General features: G+C 46.4%; 1 long non-coding RNA gene across 1 annotated transcript in view; it reads right to left on the bottom strand.

Moving 5' to 3' along the window:
* Positions 1 to 25,257, bottom strand: part of LOC146809422 (uncharacterized) — a 79,139-nt gene that overhangs the window by 9,655 nt on the left and 44,227 nt on the right. Inside the window, exon 2 of the long non-coding RNA XR_014965547.1 lies at positions 18,870 to 18,991. This is a non-coding gene — a long non-coding RNA (uncharacterized LOC146809422). The remainder of the gene's footprint in view (positions 1 to 18,869; positions 18,992 to 25,257) is intronic.

Below are 25,257 nucleotides of genomic sequence, written 5' to 3'. Positions count from 1 at the left end.
GAGGGAGGGGTAGAAGTGGCCGGGGGAGCCGAAGCCGAGGCCCCCAGATACATATTTGGGGCCGGGGCCGAGGCCCCTGACACCTCCGGATATATCCTCTGCGGTACATAAGGGGGCGGTGGCCTGGTGTCCAATAAATCCTCTATTTCATCTTCCGCATTCGGGCGGGTCACATAGCTCTTATCAACCTTTAATCTAAATTCACGATTCATGCAATCCAATCCCTTTTCTACTCTGTCTCGGTCATAGGCCATAGCTTTCTGAGTAACATTCTGTCCTGCCTTGGCTCTAGCTACTTTCTCTTCCCTTATTCGCCGTTGTTTGGCCTCCTTCTGCCATGCGATTAGAGCATCGAACATAGCCTGCCTACTGCGCCTAGAAAACAGTTGTTCCTGTAGGAACGCAATTTTCTTCTCATCAAACGAACCCGTCTTGGGCCATCGTAACTCCTCATTTCCCTTAGTATACTTATGCCACAGAGTGCAGAACAATAAGGGAGAGATCCCATGTTTGACATACATAAAATGGCTAGGACTGCCCTCCGGCGGGGCGGGTTGGCTCTCAGCTAATCTGGAGTCACTTGTTCGGCAGCAGCAGCCAAAACAATTCAGTTTACTAAAACAGGACATTTTGGTTAGTTTTCAGACATGTACACACAAAACAACGATCAACACGAATCATACATAATATACAATCGGTTATCAGAGAACCAAGCCCGTCGACTCTGGTTCACAGTTCAGACACCAAACTGCACGCGGGATTCCGGCCACCCTTCCGGCTCACCACTAAGACCAGCTCCGAACGAGGACTTGCCCCGTCAGGAGTATGCCTTGTGGCTACCCAGTCTAGGTCGCAGGTCCTTCCACGTGCAATCCGTCTATATTCCTCCGGCGCGCTGTTTTAATCAAATCAATACGATCTGTACGTACTTCGAGTCAAACCACTGTAACGCTAACCCGACCAAGCAAGGCACCACCCTCCGGTGTGCGCCTTCAAATCAATGCACCGCTGTCCAGCGCGAGCTTCAAACAAATACAGCCAGTGTTCAAATCAAAAATGCATCGTTCTCAACGAATGCTCTTAAATTAATCAAATAGCACACCGTCCTCAACGCGTGCTTCAACAAAAATAATGCACCGCTTACAACGCGTGCGTCAAATCAAATCAATCTATACTCACCGGGTGCACCCAGATACGAATGTTCATTCTCCGCTGCCAACTTCTCCCGACCAAATCAGTCCATTTTCTGGGTTAAGCCCGTAGGACCCCGGTGAAGGGTGACTAGCAGCAGTGGACGTACCGAAAAGTCGCGCAGGGTGGGAGAAATCCTCAGGCTCCTCTCCCGCCAACCGGTCAGGACGCCCCCAATCCCACCACCCGAATATGGGGGGGGAAAGACCCTTTCACGGGGTCCCTTCGTGGTCGCCAACTGTTGTGTCCAAATAATTATTCCAAGGGCCACACTTACCACTGGCCCGCAATATTAAGTAAAATAAGGAGCAGTTGGCAACGTGGAAGGTTCAAACATTTATTAGCCACCACAGAACTCTATATAGAGGAGCCTCGTCGATCCTCACCCATCAGGTGCGCCGAGGAAGACTGCTGGCTCCTTGACAGTAACACACTTTTATACATTATCAGTACAGCATACAAAACCTTATATGTGGAAAAGTACCAGTTAGTCCTGGCGCTCCTAATGAGCTCATGCCTATTTCTAGTTTCGGTTACACATACAAAGGGTTACTATCTTTACAGAGAAGGTCGAAAGGGTGACTCCCTTCTCGTCCCAGGTCTAGAGGAATTTGCTTGATACTCCCTTTTAGCAGATGTGACCTTGCTTCTCAGCAACTCAGCCTGTCTCCTAATAAATGCAAGAAAAGGGGGAGCAGAGGGTGTGCGGAAGAGACCACGTGATTCCCAAGCGAAAGAGCCGCAATCCAAGATGGAGGCGGTTCAGTTCTCGGCCCTTTTTGTCGTGCTAAACATAACGGGGATTTCGAACCTTTGAATACACCATAACTAATCACACTATCATTAGATATACTGCGCTAATCATACCATAGTGACTTGAATACCTCAACAGGGACACCACATGTACCCCTCAAGCAGAGTTTCTGGTGCTGGCAATTGCACCCTCCCAACCCTAATACACTAAATCCTGTCTGGGAGGTGGTCACACCTCCCTGTGCCAGGATGCCTATTGTTCCACCGTCCTCTGCTCGAGCTTGGCTCAGCAGCAGGAGGGCAGAAATGTGTTTCTGGTTGGCAGCAACCATTTTGTGCTGTCCAGGTCAAGAAGGCTGGTACCGGGAACACTTAGATCCTAACGGAGGGCTCTTCCAGTGCTTGTAATCATACCTCCCGGGTATGATTCCAACATGTTTGATACCAAATATAATAGGATTCGTTGCAGCCATTTTCGAGATGGTCATCAGATGGGGATTACGCAGTGCCCCTCAATATAATATATGGCTGTAGCACTGACAACCCAGAAGAATGGACTCCGTAGGCTGCAGGGGTGTCCTGCTCATGCAGGACCACCCTCTCTCTTAGAACCAAGCACCCTGCCTTCAGGATTGCAAAGGTCTGCTATAGGGATGACATAGGTTTTAAGTGCAGTGACCGCTAGATACAGTAAACCTATAACGTTAGTAAGTGGTGCATGCACAAACTTACAGACTGCAATGGCAGTCCTGTAGTTCCAATTCGAATGGTCTCTCATGGGTGACATAATACATGCTTCAGCCCATGGGAGACCTCTGGGGTTCCTATGCCCTGGGTACATGGGCACCATATACTAGTGACTGACAAGGGAACCCCAGTATTCAAAATGGGATGTATCTAAGTACTGAACTTACCAATTTAGGAAGAAAGCAGATAGACTGTGGTCCAGGCTAGCAGGATCCCAGTCAGACCAATCAAAAAAAGCATCATATCAAGCAACAGGTATTGGCATAGCCAATAGGTCTCGCCTTTGGGACCTTATATGTGTTTAGCCATGCAACAGTTAATGTTGTTGCAGTAAGGATATTGTGCTGCATAACGAAATACTTATAAGGTCCCAAAGGCGAGACCTATTGGCTATGCCAATGCTTGTTTATTATTATACATGGAACAACATGATAGCTCATTAAATCAAACTAAAGAACTTCTGTACAGGGCAGACCCTGAGCTCGTGTAATTTTAAGTCGCTCTCATATGATAATTAACAAAAACGAGGCATTGTGAAAAAAAGGTTGCCTAAGATCACACAATTTGGCTAAGTGGGAAAGCCTAGAGTAATATGATTCTTCCAGAACGCTTAATTTAGAGGGCAGACAGTAGTGAATGAAACCCTCGAAATAACTCACTGCACCCAATGCACATGCTTCGCATCCGCTACACCCACCTTCAAACTGCCCCTCCTTCCCCACAGGAAATCAATGCGGGTCTCGGTCACATCACACATCTTAGTTGTTGCCCCGGGGAATATATTTGCGATTAACCATGCATTACACGTAGATGGGTCTGGGGATAATCGGCCATCTCAATGAACAGAACACTGACAGAGCAAATCAGGAGCACTGAGCTTCTTACCTTAAACTCCTCTAATCCAAAACAAAAAGAATTTAAGACAAGCACCTCAACCTATCTATCTCAGTCTTCAAATTATTGCAGTCTGCTGGGCTGCATCTAATACTGAAACTGGGACGATGGAAAAGTGCTTCCTGGACCCACGAACAGAGCGGACGCCATCTTCAAATGATGATGGCTTTACTGGAGGACACAATGAGCAAGCTATACGATTAAATCAATTCTATGATGATTTGAGTACAAATATCTTAATAGAATGAAACGTTTCGTCCAGCAAGAGCCGTAGAAGCCTATGTTAATGTTATTAACAAAATAGTGGGTGTTATAATTAGCCATTCTAAGACATCTACAATCTACTGTAAATAATTGTAAAGATAAAGAACTGCATATGACATACAGAAGTATGTTGTTATCTTCATGATCAAAAGCAATACTGTGTGGACACCCAAAAAATAAAAAATCTACTCGGTAGATTCCACTCTATAGCGCCCCAGTTATACCTTAGGTGGACTCACAAAGGGGTGTGGCCCGACATCCAAAGACCTAAAATTAATGATGATGAAACTAATTAGTCACTAGAGCCAAGAGCTATGTTTACTCACATAGAGTAAAATACCTGGCACATGTTGAGTAGCCTGTTTCTTTACTAAAATAATCGTTGTATGGATGATCTCCACGCCATTTACCCAAGTACAAGTTTTATACTGGTAGCTGGCATGTTATCTAAGCATCGTAACGGTTTCCAAATCGTACTGTGGGCTCACTTCTATAAAACAAGCATCGCAGCACTAACGCTTTACTTTTAATGTTAAAAGTAAAGCGCGTGTGCCGCGATTATATCAAAAGTAAAGAAATAGATGTTTTTTTCTATTTCTTTACTTTTGGTATAATTGCGGCACCCGTGCTTTACTTATAATATTAAAAGTAAAGTGCGTGTGCTGCGATTATACCAAAAGTAAAGAAATAGAAAAATACATCTATTTCTTTACTTTTGATATAATCAGCGAGACCTAAAAATGTGAAGCTTTTCCTGCATAAAAGATTTTGTGTTAAAATCTAAACGGAATTGCAGCACAGTTGCAACTTAAATTAAGGAGGATGTCTGGTATAGCTTGTTCACTCCTGGCGCCCGTGGTTTGTGTACTTGTAACACTTGCAAATGCCGCCATTAATCAAGCCGCATAGCTCTGTCTGGCTTCGAGCCCTGTGGCGCCTGTTGTCTGTTGTCTCACGAAACTCTTCCATGCAGTAAGGGAGGGGGAGGAGCGGGTAAGAGAGGGGGAGGAAAGCCGGCAATGCGAGGGATGTTAGAAAACAAGGATTGCAGCTGTGCGCGTGCACGACATCGCGAACGCAAGCTGGAGGCCTGAAAAGCCACGAGGTTAGCACTTCCAAAACCCGCTTACTAAAACTCTCGCCAGAGCAGCGCTATAAGCGCTGGCTCAGGCGAGACCTAAAAAGTGGGGGTAACCATAAGAAGCAGATGCTACTTTCCTACATGCGCCATCTCCGCTCCAACTATTTGCTGTCTCGTTTCGCTATTCTGAATTCTTGGGTGTACCAGCTGGCCTTTTTAGAGGATTTTTTCTGGATGATGCTCTTGATGGGAAAATGCTGCGCAATTCGTAATCCAGGCGTTGAAGTTTTTCACTCCCTGTTCGCGGTTGGTGGAGGTAGCAGGGTGGAGATGTTGAAGACTTTTGTTCAGCTAGTCTCTGAGATTTTATCCACAGCTGGTGAAGGATGTTGGTCATCTTGGGGGTGATGGTGCGCGAGCTGGAGATACTGAAGTGGACGATGGAGTGATCGGTCCATTTGAGTTCTGTGACATGGCTGTATTTGACGCGGTTGCTGGAGGTAAAAATTGGGACCAGCATGTGTCCTGCAGGGTGTATAGGGTCGTGGACGATCTGGGTCAATCCAAGGCTGCTCATACTGTTGAGGAGGTGTGCAGTTTTTTTGTCATTGGGGTTGTCGATATTGAAATTTAGAACGCAGAGGAAGATGTAGTCCTTGGAGTCTAAGGCTAGGGGAGCAATGCGATGGTGTTGCAGAAGCTGGACCTTGTATTCCTCCTGGTCCTCCTCTTTCTCCGAGTCTTCCTGGCCCTCGTGGTCCTGTTGGTCCTCATTGTCTTGGTCCTTCTTGACTAGATTCTCCTGGTCCTCTGGTCCTGTCCTCCGTGTGGTCCTGGTGTTCTTGATATTTCTGATGGATATGGTCCTACCACTCTTGCTGCTCTTGGTGCATCTCCTCCTTCATCTGCTGGTTTATCGCACCTTCTTTCTGATTGTCATATTCTTCCTCTAAATCTCCTTGGTCTGGAAACTCTGGTGCTGGCTCTCATGGCTCTGGCCCTTCTGATGCAATAGGTCTTTCTCATTTACCTAGTCCTCCTCTCGCAAAGTTCTCCTTCTTCTGATCCTCTTACTCTTCTGCCTGCTATCCCACTTCCGTGCTTCATGCTCCCAGTCCTCCTTCCACTTCAATCCCCATCTAAAGGGAGCTAGATACAAAGTCTGAGCAAGGACTGGGACGATTCAAAAGATATATGCAATGTGAACATAGGCTGAACAGAGGTGCCTTTAGGGGACAGGCATTTATTTACAAGGCGAGTGGTATTACTGAGCTGCAATTCAGAAGTAGGTTTGCCACCTGGTTATTTTTTGACCGACGTACCATCTTATTGTCGCCACCAGAACAAAAAATATGAAAATCACCTATAGCTGGTATTTATCCTTTAATTAGTCCCTAATTTAAACAGTAAATATATATTAAAGTGTGTTCTAAAGCTGACTGATAATTAATATAAGCAAAGATGGAAAAGCCATGTTTAAAATGATTACAGATGATTTTATATAAAGTTCTATTTAAACATCATGACCGGGCCTTTTCAGAATCTTAAAACATGAATAAAGAATGACTGGTATTTTTCTCTGGGAAATATAGTAACCCTACAGAGTAGTGCTGCTAAACTAAACACTGCTTTAGAAACATGCTTCACCTTCAGTGCACCTAATAAAGAGGAATGTGAAGTGAAAATGCTCACAGCTATGGGTTGGGACAGCTCTAATTCAGCATGGGATGACCCCAAATACATTAGCCAGATTGTATTAATCGTCAGTCTGTTCCTCCACCAAGCCCATCCCTCGCGTTTTTTTATTTGTTTTTAGAATACTTACAGATTTTAATTCTATAAGGAGAGTTATAGTAAGGCCCCGACTCAACATCAAGTTACTGTTTAGGTCGAGCCTAGCCTAGGCAGCACATGCGCTGTCGCTCTACATGCTGTATTCAGTCTGTGTTCTTACAGCCCTCTTACAGCTTCTTATTGGCTTATTAGTGTCCATGAAGAAATGTTGCTTCTAATTGGATAATCATTTCTGTTTGCCCACCTTTTTTCTAAATTTTTGACTTCCACGGATCGCCTCCAGGACTTGTCCTCTTCCACTTGTTCTAGTGTACGATCTGTTCAGGAACTTTTTTTGTATATCCTGAACAGCCCTTCACAGACTCTGCTTTGCTTTTTGTTTGCAAAGGGATCAGCGTGGTCCTTCCAACACTACTACTGTAGAGAGCCATCCGACCTCTACCATACATTGTTGCAGCACCTCACCCCTTGTGACCGGGCACGGTCTGAGGGAACAAATACATGGGCCGAGACTGCTCGTGGTCTTCCGGCAGACACCCAAGCCAAGAGTGTATTGTCCCCTGATTGTGTCCCCCATAGGCCTCGACCCATTAGCACGTGTGTCACACGGCTCACCCCTCTACACCGGCGACGAGGAGGTGAAACGAGCCCACCGAGCGCCTGCCCCGCCTGCTTGCCGTGCGGTGAGTGTGCCCCTACTGCGCCCCGCTGCTGACGCTCCTGGCCTCCTGCCCTCTACCTGCGGTCAGGACCGGAGTGGCGGGTGTCCGGTGGATCTCTGTGGCCCCCCCCCGCATCATCATCGTGGGCACTCTGCTGCCTGGAGGAGCTGCACCCGGATGGTCAGACGCGCACGCCTGCGGCCGCGAACAGCGTGTGTCGGCGCTGCCTGCGCCGTACCTCAGGACAACAACACTGCCTGCCGTGCGGTAGTTGCGCCGCGCAGAGAAGCTGATCTGGCCCTCCTGGTGCGTGCTGAAGACAGTGAGAGGCGTCACGCGCACCAGGCTCAGTGGGAGGTGCCTATTTCCCCACGTGCAGCAGGTGGGTGCGAGTAGACGGCAGAAGGTGCGACGGCAGAAATCTGGCAGCGTGGTTTGATTTCGCTGTGCCACTAAAGGAATAAAAAAACAAGACGGAATAAACACACAGGAAAACAAAGAAGTGAAAGGCTGCATTGTTCACACAGGCCAGGGACCACAAAGGCAAATAAAAATCACCACGAGAGGGGAGGCTACACAGGTCACGAGAGCCAGGGCTGCAGGCTGTGATGCTGCCACGAGCACACTGCGAAGTGGAGGACACTATAGACGACCACGCACGAAGGCTCAAAGAAAGCTCTGAGAGGGGAGCACAACAGTGTGAAGGAGGAGTGCATGCAGGAGAATATGGGAGATCTGCAACCAGCCCCGCCACAGGCACAGGCGTCTGCGATGCCATACACCCATGTATCAGTCACTCCCATCCCCCCCTTCAGCCAGTTGGCAGACCAGTCAATGGCGGTGCCACAATGGCGACATTGGGTAGGCCGCCTCAACCATTATTTCACAGGGACACGGGAGAAAGATGGCACAGTAAAACGCTCCCTGCTGATGCATTTTGGCTGCGATGAACTATACGAGCTCTTTGAGATGCTGCCGGACACTGGAGCTGATCATGAGTATGATGCAGCGATTACGCAGTTGAACCTAGACTACGAGAGATTCAAGCTACGCCAGGCCCGGCAGAGTGAAACAGAGACCGTCGACATGTATTATGCCCGCCTCAGGAAATTGGCAACATCATGCACAGGCATTGATCAAAACGATGAGATTAGAGCCCAACTCATGCAAGGGTGCAAGTCTTGAACCTACAGCGCCAGATCCTTAGGGAACCAGGGATCTCACTCGATGACATCCTGATGCTGGCCCGCTCCCACGAGTTGTCGGACAGGAGGGCAGACGAGATGGAAGCAGCACGGGTGAGAAACACATCATCAGCATCGACGCCAAGACCGGCGCACGTGAAGGAAGAAGCAGTTGATGTCGTGCAGCGAAGACCAGCCACCTCTCACAGGAGAGGTACAGGAGGCCGACCCACTGGCAAGTGTGGGCAATGTGGCTTTGACCACAGGGAGCAGGACAGTTGTTCCGCCAAAGGTCAGACGTGCTCAAAGTGCAGAAAGATCAATCACTACACCAGCATCTGCCACAGCGGAGGGGGGAAATCCCACAGAGGCACCGCCAAGAAGTGGTCAGCAAACATCAGGCATCTCACGCTTAAGAGCGTGAAGATTCGGGCACCACATAGGAACAAGGAACCACTGCCCATTTTGAGGACGAAGACAACACATTTGTCATCTCGTCTGCAGACCGACCAGGCGGAAGAGGGCGCCCTCCTCCTATGTGCCACGTCAAGATCAATGGAACTTCGATTCAAGCCCTGATCGACACAGGCGCGCCCGCCAATGTAATGGACTCGGTACAGTATGAGAAGCTGTCTCCCCGACCGAAATTGAGTCCCAGCATGGCAAAGATATACTCCTATGGCGGCACTGAACCGATTCCCCTTCGGGGAATGATGGAAGTTGAAGTCTCAAACGAAAAGTACTCTGTGAAGATCACCTTTCACATCACAGAAGGCAAAAAAGGCACATTGCTGAGTTGCCATACCGCAGAAGATCTGGAATTGGTATTCTTCGCTAAACAGATACATGAGCACCACGCAGAGGATATGCTGAGAGAGTTTCCACAACTGTTCCGAGGGCTTGGCAAGCCCAGAGGCTGCAAAGTAAAGCTGCACATCGATCAGAGTATCCAGCCGCGCACCCTTTGCCACAGGCGCATACCATTCCATCTCCGTCCTCTTGTGGAGCAGGAGCTGCAAAACCTTGAAGATCTAGGGGTGATCGAGAAAGTATTGGGACCCACCCCATGGGTATCTGCGCTGGTGGTGGTGCCGAAGCAACCCGGGACGATCCGCTTTTGCATGGACTTCAGGCTTCCCAATCAAGCCATTCGCCGGGAATGACACGTCACTCCAACGATGGACGACATAGTGGCTGTTCTCAACGGACCGCAGTGGTTCTCAAAACTGGATCTAAACTCTGGCTATCACCAGTTAGAGCTGGCCCCAGAGAGGTGCTACATAACAACATTCTCAACACATGTAGGGCTCCGAAGGTATACCAGGCTCAGCTTTGGGTTGTCATCTGCAGCAGAGGATGCCATCAGGGAAACCCTCTCAGGCCTCGTCGGGGTGATCAACCTCAGCGATGATATTTTTATCTACTCACAAAGCTTGGAGGAGCACCACGTCAGGCTAAGAGCCACTCCACAGAGACTGTCCGACTGTGGACTCACCCTCCACAAGAAAAAAGTGCGAGTTCTACCTGGGATCGGTGGATTTCTTCAGTTATGTGTTCTCGAGGGATGGCCTTCGCGTAGACCCCCGCAAGGCTGAAGCCATCAGAAGTGCGCCAGTACCTCAAAATCCCACAGAGGTCCGAAGCTTCCTGGGGATGGCCACAACCTGGCGACGCTGACCAAGACTTGCACGCCGTGGGAGTTGATGTCTCGTGAAGAGTCCGCATTTCAGGGAATCAAGAAGGCCCTTTTGGATGAAACAACAATGGTGTATTTTCACCCCAAGTCAAAGACGGACTGGTAGCGGTCCTCCTCCAGGAGAACTCAAAAGGAACATGCGCCCTGGTGGCGTACGCCAGTCGAGCTTTGACAGCAACAGAAACGAGGTACGTACAGATTGAATGAGAGGCCCTCGCCATATGATGGGCTTGCCAGCATTTCCATCTGTATCTGTGTGGTCACCCCTTCTGAGTCATCACGGACCACAAACCCCTGCTGCCACTCTTCAAAGGGTCCACCAGACTCGCATCACCGTGGATCGAGAGGTGGCCAGTCAAACTACAGGTCTACTCCTTCCAACTTCTGTATCGGCCAGGAGCGGACAATCCCGTCGACTTCCTATCCAGACATCCCATGTCACTGCAGGATCGTCAGGACCCCAATGACGCTGAAAGCACGGAGGTGTTCATCTGCATGGTGGAGGATGGCGCTTGTCTCGTCGCAGTCACCAAGGACGAACTCTGCACAGCAACCAACGCCGACGTCACCCTGGGAAAAGTCCGAGAGGCCTTAACAAAAGGTCGCTGGTATCGTTTCCTGGATGGTTTGTCGCTGCTCAACCCCGAAGAACAGAACTCACAGTGTCAGATGTGGAGAATATGGCATGAGTTCAGCATTGGAAGATCAGGTTTGATCCTCAGAGGACAGAGCATAGTGATACCACACTGTCTGCATTCGTGGATGGTCCACCTGGCTCATCAAGGCCATCAAGGCACGGTGAAGATGAAAGCATGGCTCCGAGCAAAGTTGTGGTTCCCTGGCATGAACCAGTTGGAGGAGGAGGAGGTACGGAACTGCCACTCGTGCGCCATCACCGGCGCTGACCCCACTCCCGTTCCTGTGATCACGGAAGAAGCGTGTCTGTCACCATGAACCAAAATAAGCATTGACTTTGGAAGTTTCCCAGATGGAAGAGATACGATGGTCATCATGGACTCGTTCTCCAAATTCCCTATAGTAGAAGTAGTTCAGTCAACAACGTTCATACATGTCCAGTCAGTTCTGGAGAAGATATTTGCAATATTCGGCTTCCCGGAGGAGTTGAAGTCAGACAATGGGCCTCCCTTTCAGGGTCAAGAATTCCATGATTTCCTGGAACAAAGAGCAATTCCCCATCATCGGATCACACCCCAATGGCCGCAGGCCAATGGTGAAGTGGAACGGTTCATGAGGACCCTCAACAGGGCCCTGAGGATAGGGGTAGAACAACACCAAGACCCGGAGACGTGGCTGCATCGCTTTCTACTGGCATACAGGAAGACACCTCACTCAACTACTGGGTGTGCCCCTGCCACCCTCCTGCTGAGGCACCCGCCGAGAGACTTTGTCCCTGAAGACCCGGATTGGACCCCGCCATGCATGGACCTGGAACAAACCGAACAAAAACGCAGGCAAACCAACGATAAAGCATCAGCTAACCGAGATTCCCGCCCCCCCCCAACAGTGCGTGTGGGATCCCGATTGGTCCTCAAAGCCCGTCATCCAGGGTGGAAGTTCCGTACACCTTACGAACCTGAGGTGTGGATTGTCACCGGGATAGATGGCACAATGGTCACCGCCCAGAGGGGCCGGCATGTGGTGGTGAGAAACGTGTCCTGGTTTAAGGAGGTGCAGAGGTCCCCACATGCCAGCCGGACGTCCGCAGAAGAGGTGGAAGAGGATCCTGGAAGTCTGCCGTGCGGAGTTGCCGCAAGTCCCCAGCCAAGCTCAGACGCAAAGCCATTCTCAAGATTTCTCTGACACTGGAAAATAGGTGGGGCCACCTGTCTTTCCGGACGCTGACCCGGAAACGGTACCCACCAGGAGCCAGCAATATTTATTGAGACCCAACCCTGCGCCAATCCAGAGGCTGAAGGACTATGTTTGCTGAGCCGCCAGATGCTAACAGAAGCCCCAGCGGTGGCAATTTTCAAACACTCAGTCCCATTCCTGTTTTGTTGCATTTTCATGTTTGGTGTGATTTACTGTCTAAAAGAGAGGAGGGATGTAGAGAGCCGTCCGGCCTCTACCATACATTGTTACAGCACCTCACCGGGCACGGTCCAAGGGGATAAATAAACGGGCCGAGACCGCTCGTGGGCTTCCGGACGACACCCAAGCCAAGAGTGTGTTGTCCCCTGATTGTGTCCCTCATGGGCCTCGACCAGTGCTTAATTAGTAAAATATTAAGTGAAGGTGCTCATATATTTTTATGAGACCACACCCACATCCCCGGCTCTACCCACTTCCTCCACTGGCCCCGCCCACTTACCTTATTGACTCCATCCACATCATCGACTAGCACTTCTGAAAGTCAGGTGTAATACCCTGTAATTCCATGATATATATTTAGACATATATATATATATATATATATTACCTACTGGCGGTCGCCAGTAGGTAGTTATAGTTAGGACCACGTTTCCATAGGAAATCCGCAACATTCTATTTTGAATAACTTTGGCGCCGGTCGACGAATCCTCGCGAATTTCTCAAAATAGGTGGGGCGCTACGCTACGCTCCTACCCTGAAAGTCTCGGGGGGATTCGTCAAGCGGGGGCTGAGATAAAAGGGGGGTCCCAAAACGCGTTTTTCCCATGCATTTTTCCATAGGACCTTTAGACAGGGCTACAGCCCGAACGGCTGAACAGAATTACTAGAAATTTGGCAGAGAGGTAGTCCTCAGGTCAAGGAAGTGCCTTTTGTAGGTTTGGTGTAAATCTGTTCAGTAGATTCTGAGAAAATAGCCTTTAAATCAATATATATATCTGAGCCAGCTTACGGTACGCTTACCGTAAGCTTACCGTACGCGTACGGTGGCGTGCGCGAGCGCGATTCTGATTGGCTGTTACATCTAAGTAAACATTCGAATCGGTCGAAACCAGGAAGCGGCGGCCGCCATTTTCTCTCTCGCACTCTGAGGGGGGGGCTGTAAACAAAGGCAAAAAACATATAAAGGGGCTGTTTAGACAGCGCCCATGCACATAGCCATGTTAGTTGAGTCCTCAAAGATCCCCCAAGGCCAAAAACGGTAAATTTTTTTTTTTTGAAAATTTCGCCGATTACGCTTACCGTACGCGTACGGTGCGCTTACGCTAAAAATTTTAATAAAAAAAAAAAAACACTCTCTGTGCATGGCATATTATTGTCATCACTTACAAATTAAATTTAACAGATTACCTATCACAAGGAAGCGCATAATATGTCCTCCATGTGCGCACGGTGCGTAACGTGGGCACGCGGTGCGCGTAGCGCACTGCGTGCCCACCTTGCGTGTACGGCACTAACTGCGTAAAGTGGGCGCGCGGTGCGCGAAGCGCACCGCGTGCTCACTGTGCGCGCACGGTGCGCGAAGCGCACCGTGCGCGCACGGAACGAACTGCGTTAAGTGGGCGTGCACGCCACGAATGGCGTAAAGTAACTTAGCATTTAAAAAACCGTACAAATTCACTGAAAAAACCATAGGTTTCACACACGTTATAGTTAGGAATTAGCATTTAAAAAACCTTGCTAATTCAATGAAAAAACCATAGGTTTCACACATGTTATAGTTAGCTGGAAATTTTACTGATAAAAAACCAATGAAATTCCCCCGTTATAGTTACTGTAGGCAACTATAACTCACGCGACCGTAATCCTCTGCTGATGACATATGTGTCTTTATGAAAAAAAAAAAATTGTAAAATATGTATAGCTAAAATTTAATGGAAGAAGACATGGGCAAATAAGTGTCTAAATACAGTATTAGCATCAGCAGAGGATTACGGTCGCGTGAGTTATAGTTGCCTACAGTAACTATAACGGGGGAATTTCATTGGTTTTTTATCAGTAAAATTTCCAGCTAACTATAACATGTGTGAAACCTATGTTTTTTTCATTGAATTAGCAAGGTTTTTTAAATGCTAATTCCTAACTATAACGTGTGTGAAACCTATGGTTTTTTCAGTGAATATATATATATATATATATATATATATATATATATATATATATATATATATGAAAAGCCGAAAATAACAACCATCTAATGTACAGTACTGATGAAATGTTCAGCATTGATTCACTGTTCTTAAGAATATTTACTATTTCAAATTTGAGAATTTTAAAACGTCATGAACTTTTCTATGTCTATGATTTTAACTATGTAAAAAAATTGATACCAAAATGGCGCGCACTAGACTGAAGAAGGCTGCTGCGTCAGCTGAAACGCATATCTATGCTGGGTCGGAGGAGGCTTATTAAATAAAAAGGCCTTAACCCAAATGGTCCTCGTGTGCGTGCTCTTATCCTGATGGGGGGTTTCTGTTTGATACATACCAGCGTTGGCGGTTGGCGCTGTCCACGCAACATTAGCCGTCTTGGGCCGCCAGATTCAGCCGCAATCTGGAGGAAGCAGCATGGCAATGCTACACTGACGGCCCCCATGATGTCCGCCGGGAAGAGAAGTTGTGGATGACAGCGGACTGGGAGGCAGTGGCCCTGCAGCGAGGAGGTCACTTGGCATTCAGCACAGGGTTCAGTCCTCTCCCTATCTCGAAATGCCCTGTTAGTCAGTGTTATTATTTAAATATGTTTCTATTGTCAACAGCATATAATAGCACATCATTTCAGCATTGATCACCATGAGCCGGACGTGATTTCATGGACATTCCCCAATAATTCTTTTTAATGCAGTATAATGGCAATGCAATTTATCATGTCTCTAATCGGACTGTAATTAATTTTGAGCAGCGCGATGATTTTAGACTTATAACCATATGACCAGCGCGATGGTTTCTTTTTTCTTTTCACAATGACATTATTAGATGTAGAATAAAATGAAGGCATCTTCTGTTCAGGATCAGTGATTAAGTATAAATTTGTATTAGAATGGTTTGGCCTGTGCACTATGCACTTTATTCTTTAACTATCTTGCATGCACTATGCATTATAGAAATGCCGATAATAACAACCATCTAATACACAGTATTAATGAAATATTCAGCATTGATTCACTGTTCTTAAGAATATTTACATTTACTATTTAAAATGTGAGAATTTTAAAACATCATGAACTTTTCTATGTCTATGGTTTTAACTATGTATAAAAGTTGATACCAAAATGGCCCACACTAGACTGAAGAAGGCTGCTGCGTCAGCTGAAACGCGTATCTATGCTGGGTCGGAGGAGGCTTATTAAATAAAAAGGCCTTAACCCAAATGGTCCTCGTGTGCGTGCTCTTATCCTAAAGGGGAGTAGAGGTTTTTCTGTTTGATATATATATATATATATATATATCCACAGAAAACGCGCGCTTCTTCCAGCAGCGTCAGACGGGCCACACTAACAGTGCTTCCAAAAAGTTCTTTATTAAAATACCAAACAGGCATTACGCGTTTCGAGTCCTGCGACTCTTAATCATATGCCACTTGCTGCAATTACGGTGGGTTCGTTAGCTTTTAAAACGTAACTTGTTAGACATTGAGAAGTGTAGGAAGGTGGATATCTGACTATGGTTACCCCCAAACTTTTTGCCTAGTGTCTATCTGGTTTTTCGACTTAGTTGGCCTGAGATCCTGCCATTCAGGGTCTCAGGCTGTCTGCTCTCTCTTTAAAATGGACTCCATGTACCCTAGGTACATAACCAATTGGTAAGGATCACCTTAATGGACCCTGTACAGTGTACCCTAGGTACCCAGGGCATAGGTGTACCCTAGGCCTCCCAATGGCTGCAGCATGTATTATGCCACCCCTGGTCTGGCCTTCCAATCAGACACAACTGGCTGATCACTCAGCTGGGGCAAGGTCGTGTAATCACCCCTTGCTTAGATATAGTATATCTATATCTACCTTATATATAGACACATGTGTACCTATCAGCCACTCCTATGGCAGGCCTTAACAATCCTGGAGGCAGAGTGCTTGTTAACATGTGAGATGGTGCTCTAGCATGAGCTGAGCCTGTCTGCAGCTTTCGGAACCATGTCCTTATAGCTGTTCTATGATATAGCCTACCATATACTCTTAAAGTGCCTTATAATCTTAAACGGTTATGGTAACTATGGTTTGGCTTTATCAAAACATGTCGTGTAAGGTGTCTAACACTTTGGAATAATACCCCCATACCATTTCTGGTGATGAGGATATTATTCCTCCCTTCTAGAGGGAGAGACATGTTAAAATCCTACTTTGCTGTTTAACTCTAACCAAAGCCTCAGCATCACAAAATGGATGCTGCTGCCACAAACACAGGTCTGACCTCCTGCTGCTGGGAGTGATCCTGGCAAGGGAGGCTTGGACAATAGGTTTCCTGCTTGGGGAGGTGCTAGCACCTCCCCAGACAGACTTTAGTGTATTGGGGCAGGGAGGGCTGAAAGGAATGAGACATGCCTGGGGCACACAAGGTGCTCCATGCATAGTCCAGTTCAAACCGGTGCTGGGGCACTCCAGCCCCAGTCCTGGCGCGAAACTGGACAAAGGGAAGGGGGTGTAACCACCCCCCTCCCAGGTCCCACCCATAAGGCGTGACCTAGCAGGTATCCCAGCCCCCCAGATTAGTATAAGAGTGGGAGTTGGGCCTCAAGACTTTAGATTATCCTGAACCTGCAACTTGAACAGAAACTCTGGACCTTCGACATTCGACGAAAGAAGACTGAAGAATCTCCCTTGTGGCCAAGGAGTGGCTACCCTGTGCAAACAGGCACCATCAAGAGACTACCCTTTGCTTTGCTCCAGTTCTACGAGGGACCGACTGCAGAGCCCGACCAGAGCCTTGACTTCCAGACTTCTCCGACCCTGATCCACATCCACAGCCGTGCTGAGATCCGTGGAGGCGACGAGAGACGTGGGACCGGCTACCTGGGAAAAGTGGCTAGTATCTTCAAGCGCAGCTTCTGAGGCACCCTCGAAGTTGTGCACCGGGGATTGAGAAGCCCCAACCCCAAGCACCATCTGCACCGAAGATCAGCCCCCCACACTCCACGAGTCCTGCGTGGGGCCCTTCTGCATTTTCCTGCTTGCCGCGTCTGTCCGGTTGCTTGCCCGCTGGCTAGTGGCCTCTGTGACGACGCACCCTGAAATCTTCAGTGCTGGTTTGGCTCCTCCAGACTGGCTCCCGCTTCTCTGCAAAGAAGAAGCACCCCAGACCTTCCTGGTCTGCACCAGAAGCAAGTCCTCCGTTCTTCGTGGGTTCCGCTTGCCAAGGCTTGGTGAGTCCTAGTCCAACTTCGACGACGCCGACAGCAAGAGCCTTTGTGGGACAGCTCGCCTCCTGGTCCTGGTCGTCCTCGACGTTCCCTGGTCCTCGTGGCTGCAGCGACAAGCTTCACCTTCACCTGCAATCTTCACGACATCGCCTGGTTCCTTCCTGGTTCCACGTGGTCACTGGCTAGTGACCTTGACTCTGTCCCCTCTGCTTGCAGGTATCCTTTCTTCCTGATCCCAGCCTTGGGATCCACCGGACACTCTTCACTGACTGCCTGTCAGCATCTTTCTTCAGGCATCCATAGGAGTCGATGACGAAACCCGATGCAACTTCACCCCTATGCACCCGCAGCCTGTGGGCTAGGTAACTTGGGTACTCCGGTGCTCATCAGGATAGTGACTATCCTAGTGTCTAGTTTTCCAGTCTCGACTTCCTAGCTACTCCGGAAGTGTCCTAAATCTATTTAATTCAAAACTGTACTATTTCTATCGATTATACGCATTACGCGTGAGTGTTTCCACTCTGCACCTGAATCCCGTGGGCCTCCCACTTCCTAACCTTTGGTAGTATAGTGTAGCCCCAGCGATTCCCTAGGCCTAGGCCTATCCTATTTCCGTGACAGTGGTCCTTATACCACTTACTTAGTATATGGTTTGCGTGGCCCCTAGGGCCTAACTGTATTACTTACCTGTGTGACTTAATGTATGCATAAATAAGACTGTGTTGTACTTACCTCTAATCTCATAAAGAGTGCTGAGGGTTTGTCTAGAATAAATACACTTTATTTTATATATATATCTGTTGTGGTGTCCTTTCATTTGGTATTCAAGGGATTATATATGGTATCACAGTTGGCTGCACATGCCATCCAGAGTTTAGCCTAAGACTGCTCTTGTCCATGCTACCACTAGGATAGCTGGTCTATAAGGTTGACTTTACAACCAATCACCATAAGGGTATTTGGACTGATATAAGGTGTACACTAGAACTAGTGACATCATACATCAGGCCAACTTCTCACAAGAAGGGACAATTCTTCCAATTTAAAGGAACAGTTTAATTTCTTAAGTGTTATTCAGAATTTTATCACATATTCGTATATTTAGCAGCGAGGGTAAGTACAGTTTTTCATTCATTTTTAGGTTGATCCTTTTAACCCCCAGTGGTTTCATATTCGATGTATTCCTTCGCTGCCAAATTTAATTTCACTCTTAACTTTGTTTCCGGGACTACATCTCCCAAAATGCTCCACATCTGCCCTTATTACTTTTCTGGTTCCCAATGTCGATTTTTGGCAAAACTTCACTAATTTTACTGTGTACCGAGTGCAATACATGCTATAAAAGGAAAGTTCCATACCTCGGCCACAGTACACAACAGGGAAGTCCCACTACCACCGTATTCCTTTCCAGCTTTCAGTTCGCCTTTCAAGGTGGTCTCAAGCACGGAGTGCATACGAACATTCCTCTTGCCAATCCTGGCTGTAAAAAAGTTCATATCCCAAGTTGAGTATATATATATATTGGTTCTTGTCCGTCAAAGGTCCAGGTGCATTAGGCTTTACACAGTCATCATATGCACTCTGACATCTCCAAATTCACAGCCCACACACTGGCTTTAGTGCCCAAGCATAGCCCAAATGTCTACTAACAACGACCATGTATAATCCATATGAAGCCACATGAGCTCTGATGCCACCTTAAATGTCCAACACAGCTCCATAATGCACATGGCTGTGAAATAATCTATCCTGCAATCCTAGGCAGTCTACTGTGGTAGGTGATGTTCCCCACAGAGCTGAAGTTGGGATAGTGGTGCGTGCTCCACTGCTTTAATAATAGGGGGGCATATCCGCAACAACCGGCGATAATTATCGCTCAGCGCTCTTAGTGTAAGGATAATTATCGCCGGGTAACGTGGATTTTTATCGCTGAGATAGCGTGCTATTAGCAACACCTATCTCCTAAGCGATAAAAATCCTCACGCTAACTGCCTAACGTGAGATTATCGCTGGAAACCCAGCGATAATCTCACGTAGTGTGGCGTTAGCTTGCTGATAAGGACTCACAAATTTAGCCATGATATCCACCTACCCTAGGATATCATGGCTAAGTCAGTCCCCGAGCAGGCGTAAGGAAAGTAGCGATAACAGGGGTTATCGCTACTTTTCCTGACGCTTTGCTTCATAGCGTGGGGCTTGATGATAGGAGAAATGATGCTTAGCGACATTTCTCCTGTTATGTTAGGTCAGGAACGCCCACTTTGCATCTCATTAGAGATGCAAAGCTGGGCGTTAGGAATCCTGACGCTAAAGCAAGGTTTCACGCGTTAGCGTGACCTTGCTAATTAGGCGATAAAATTATCGCCGGTTTTCGGCCGAAAACGGCCGCAAAAGCGGCGATAATTTTTTATCGCCAGCTTGTAAATATGCCCCAGGGTTCCTTTGAAGTGGGTGAGATAGGCACCCTCGAGGAAAAAGGGGATGGAGGGACTCCATTTTTGACTGAGGTGCAGTGTGCTGTAAGGGAGGGAGGGCTGAGTGAGTTACTTTCAGGGCTGGAAAGACAGACACTTTCTGTAAGCGGCCTCCCAGCCGCCATTGGAACTCACATATTGGAAGGTGCTCTCCTATGTGATAATAAAGAAAAAAGGGTCTCTGCAAAATAAAATATTTGCATCAGATGACGAAATGAGACCAGTTTATGGGTAAAGTACATTACAGTTAGGTCGAGTAGATTATTCAAGTTACCAGACCTGCAGGTTATTATTTTTAGAGGCCTGCAGAGGTATCAATATGTGGATGGTGCCTTAGCCCCTGTCTCAGTAGGACTCTGAAAGCTCTTTATTGTTGATCACATAGGGTCAAGCACCCTTTGAACTGTGAGGGTAGACCAAAAAATCCATGTAGTCCAGTGTATCCCTGGGCTCTCAAACACAAAACTTCACTCTGAAGTCTTAAGCTAATGATTGCCTTCCTCCCATCTGTGCTGCTGCCAGATAAAAAATAAAAGCCTGTACATTATCATTATTAGTCCAGCTGCATAAAGAAACACAATGAACACAGCTGCTTGGAGGGCAGGCGTTTTTGTGGAAGAACACAAATTCTGCACAATCAAAACATGTACTCCGACTACTAACATATGTGCGGAGCCAAAGCCCCTCTCCTGGTAGTGATGCTTAAAGCCCTCTTTTTTTAACTGATCGCATAATGTCTATCAACAGCTCTGCTGAAATACTAAAAACTGTTTAAGTTGTTTGAGATCAAATCAAGAAAAGTAAAAATGCTAAAAATTGCTATGGTTGTAATCATCTAATGCCAAGTTGCGCTTACTTCCTGCTCTGCTGTCAGTGCCAGACTCTGCAGGACGTTGCTGGTAGGCCCTCTCTGGCGGGTGGCACTCGCACTCTCATTTACCTGGGAGATGGTAAAGTTGTTTTAGCCACAGTGTAATGAGAAGGTGCAGACACTGTGGTACCGGTACATGCAATCAAAGACGTAGCAGCTCAATGCTGGGGCATACTGGTGGCTTGAAGAGGTGGACATCTCCACCATAGAGCAACATGGCTCTTCACAGCATGCCCCCATGCACTGATGCCAGGTCAACACACCCCCTCAGGTGGCCAGAAACGTGGCTCCGGCAGCTACAGAGTATTTGGTGCGGATGATAAATGTCCTGTAGGATGGTAAAGAGGCCCTTGAGCCATTCTCGCCCAGGTGCTGTTGCCCTTCCTGAATGTTTTTGTGATGATGTCATGTAGTTAGATGACTGTCAGAACTCCCATATGTCATCCAGAGTGTTGGCAGACTTCTGATGTTCAATGTTCTGATACTGTCAGTTACCACCTGTGCCTTAGTCATACTAGGGACGGCTCTCTGTACTCCCCAATAAACCTTTACCATCTTCTCTACTCAGCGTTCCTCATCTCTTCATTGGCGACAGAAGATGGGATTTGGAACTACAATCTACTTTTATATTACAAGATGCGAATTCACTGCAACTCCACATTAATGTGAGTTCCTTTTGCCCAGGTACCGCATCTCCTGATTTCTTCTTCTCACTGTTCCCACCGGACCTTTGCTGGGGCAGCTGTGCACTATACAAATCCGGCTAACATAACATAACATAACAACTACTCGACTTTTCTTCTACAAATCAACAGTGAGTACATTTTTTTTCCATTAATTATCAAGGCACTAGCGTTTGGGATCGTTTCTATACAGACATAGAGAGCCGTGCCCTTTTCAAGATCAAGCCCGGGTTTGAATATTGCCTTATTGACTCTTTCATTGCTTTCCCTGCACCCACACGCATCGGCGCTCGCACCGCACTGGGAGGAAATATAAAGTTAACTTCCAATTATGGAGAAATTATACCGAGCCCAACGGTGAGACGCTCTCGCACTCTGCTTCGCTCGAGACACCTCCACGCCCACCTTCAAACCTTCAAGCGCACGATTTAGCTCTCACCGGCTCGTGAAACTGCCATTGTCTTCCTTCTGCATTGCCTTCAAGACTTATCACGTACTGCGCGTCAACACGGAACGTCTTCACGTCTTTATCCGGTGGAACGCAGCGTACACCGTCAAAGCTACGAAAGTTGTTTACCTCGTTTCGCACTGATGCGCACAGCATTTGCATGTCAATTTCATCTTCATGTAGCAATTTTTACATTGCGCTGACGCGCACAGCATTTATGTATCAAATTCATCTTCCGGAAAGAATCCCTTTTGCATCGCTCTGACGCGCACAGCTTTTGCGTGTCAATTCATATCATTGACAAATTCGCTGACACGCTCAGCCTTTGTTCTACAAGTTATTCACACTGTCCTGATGCACATTGTCTTTGTGTGTCGATTTCCACAACTTCGCTGACATGCACAGCTTTTGTACAAAAAGTTACTTTTAGCATCAAGTTTCTCCATAATCACAGAATTTTTTTTTTTTCTTCTCTTTTTCTTTCCACTTCTTTGCATCTTCGCTGATACACACAGCTTTTACATACATGTGTCATTCTACACTCCTTACATTGGCACACACAGTTTCTTTTTATAACTTATTTTAAATTAACCCACTACTGCCATCTTGAGGAATACTCCATTGTTACATCAGAATATCACATTCAAAAAGCACATCCTTGAGTAAAGTTCTAGCACATCAGTCTCATTTATAGCTTCATTCATTTCTACTTCTTAAATCTTCATTAAAAACATTTTTTTTTCTTTTTTTCTTTTCCTTTTTCTTCTCTTCTCTTCTCTTTTCACTCTTTCTTTCTTTTCCTTTCCTAAGCACACTCACCGACATGCAGAGTGTCACTCCCCCTGCACCATTTTTACAAGAACCTGGAGAACCTCCACTCGAATGGAAATTATGGATCAGATCTTTCAAAGCATATCTCGGCGCAATTGATGGACAGAGATTCATGCCTGAAAGAAAGAAAAACCTAATGTACTACCATTTAGGAGTTGAGGGTCAAAACGTCTTTGATCATCTACCTGACTTTGAACCACCTGAGGGTCAAGATCCTGATGAGTTTGAGATAGCAGTAATGCAATTGGATAAGTACTTTGCTAAAACAAAAAACATTGTTGTACATAGATACAACTTTTTCACCAGAGCGCAAGAACCCAATGAGAGCATAAACACCTGTATTACTGCGTTAAAAGTCCTTGCTGCAAAATGTGAATTTGATAATTTTACATCTCAGCTTGTAAGGGATCAACTTGTTGCACGCTGTTATTGTAAAAAAGTACAACAAAAATTACTCACCTGCAAAGATCCCACCCTTGATGAAGCAGTAGATATCGCAAAGAGCATTGAAAGATCTATGGATGATGCAAAGCAACTTGAATCTGCCTTATCAAATTCCACTATTTCTGGCGCCGTCAATTCTAAACCTTCCTTTCCTTCTCCTTCTCCGTTGAATTTTACAAGAAGATCCACCACATTTAGGGGTGAAAGAAACTTTACGCCGAACAAAGCTGGAAAAACATTTACACCTAACAAACAATTCAACTATAAATTAAGTTGCTATAGATGTGGGTCATCCACGCATGTTTCTGCCTTCAAAATTGGTCCTGCTATTAACCAACAATGCAGTAAATGTGGCAAAATAGGGCATTTTGCAAATGTTTGCATGGAAGGTAAAAGAGGCAATGTAAGATGTGTACTCAATTATTCTGAATGTGTACTCAATGACTCTGATGGTCAATTCAGTGAGGATGTCACTAATCAAGAATATCTCATAGTAGTTAAGAATTGTTCAGACAACTGTGTAACACAACATATTCCTGATCCAGAAGTTGAAGTCTTCATTGATAATAATCATATTCAACTTCTTGTCGACATGGGTGCTCGTATCACCATAGTATCACAAGATAAATATCTCAGGCTTTGGTCCAACAAAAGTTTACTACCTCCTGACATACTTACAGTAGCTTTTGAGGGTAGCAAGATTGACTAACTAGGCTATTTTTGGGCAAAAATCAGTGTTTTCAATATAACCATTAATGCTAAAGTGTACATAGCTAAACGGGGAATCAATGTCCTTGGTCTCATACATCAAGCTGAATTTGGTCTTACCATCAAACCTGGTCTGCCAAATCTGGTTTTCATTGATCATCAAGATCATCATAATCTGAATATTAGCTCTAAGTCAGACACCCAATTAGCCACTTCTTGGGAAAACAAATATGCAAAGATTTTTGAAGATCGTTTGGGTAAGATTACTGATTTTCAACATTTTATCAAGAGCAAAGAAGGTACCATACCAATTAAGCCTAGACTTCGCAATGTTCCTTTAAGTATTAGAAGTGACCTTTCTAAGCATTTACAATCTTTGTGTGAGCAAGGCATAATAGAGAAAGTCGAGTCCACTCTTTGGCTTTCTCCTATTGTTTTGGCCATAAAGAGATCTGGGGACTTGAGGATGTGTGTTGATTTGAGGAGCCTTAACGAAGCCATTTGGGTCGATGGATTTCTCCTTCCGCGTATTGAAGATCTTATCGCAAAAGTGGGGTCCTCTTCCTGGTTCACAAAACTTGATCTTAAAGCTGCTTACCATCAAGTTGAACTACATCCTCAGTCCTGACATCTCACAGCCTTTGTCACTCCAGATGGTGTCTTTCAGTTTTGTCGCCTTCCCTTTGGTCTCGCCTCAGCCGCAGCCGTATTCCAAAGATTAATGACCGAAATGTTCAAACATAATCCAAACGTAGTGGTTTTTCAAGACGACATCCTCATTTTCACTCAAAATGAAGCTGAACATGATGCCGTCATTGGCCAAGTGTTCAATGTCTTGCAAAAAAATTAATGCATTTTCAAAGTAAGGGATATTGAGTATCTAGGCCATGTTGTCTCTGAACATGGCATCAAACCCAGACCAGGTCTTATAAAAAGTATAGTCGATGCTCCTCCTCCTCAGAACAAAGAACAACTAATGTCATTGCTAGGTCTTTGGGAGTTCTATTCAAAATTTATGAAAGACTTTGCCAAGACCACAGAGTGTTTTAGAGCACTGCTTAAGAAAGGTGCAAACTATGTATGGTCTGAAGAATGTCAAAAAGGTTTTCAAACTATCAAAAACCATATAGTTCAAGCGCCTGCTCTGCAAGCGTTCATAGAAGGAAACCAAACGAGTATTACTGTTGATGCTTCTGATTATGGTCTAGGACATATTCTTTCACAATATGCTAATGGAAAGGAATACACAGTCGGATTTGCTCCCAGGACTCTCCGTCCTGTTGAACG

The sequence above is a fragment of the Triturus cristatus genome, chromosome 7 (assembly GCF_964204655.1).
Source record: "Triturus cristatus chromosome 7, aTriCri1.1, whole genome shotgun sequence".
NCBI classification, from domain to species: Eukaryota; Metazoa; Chordata; class Amphibia; order Caudata; family Salamandridae; genus Triturus; species Triturus cristatus.
Note: the sequence above shows the minus strand (reverse complement) of the source record. Positions and strands in the feature narration are given on the sequence as shown.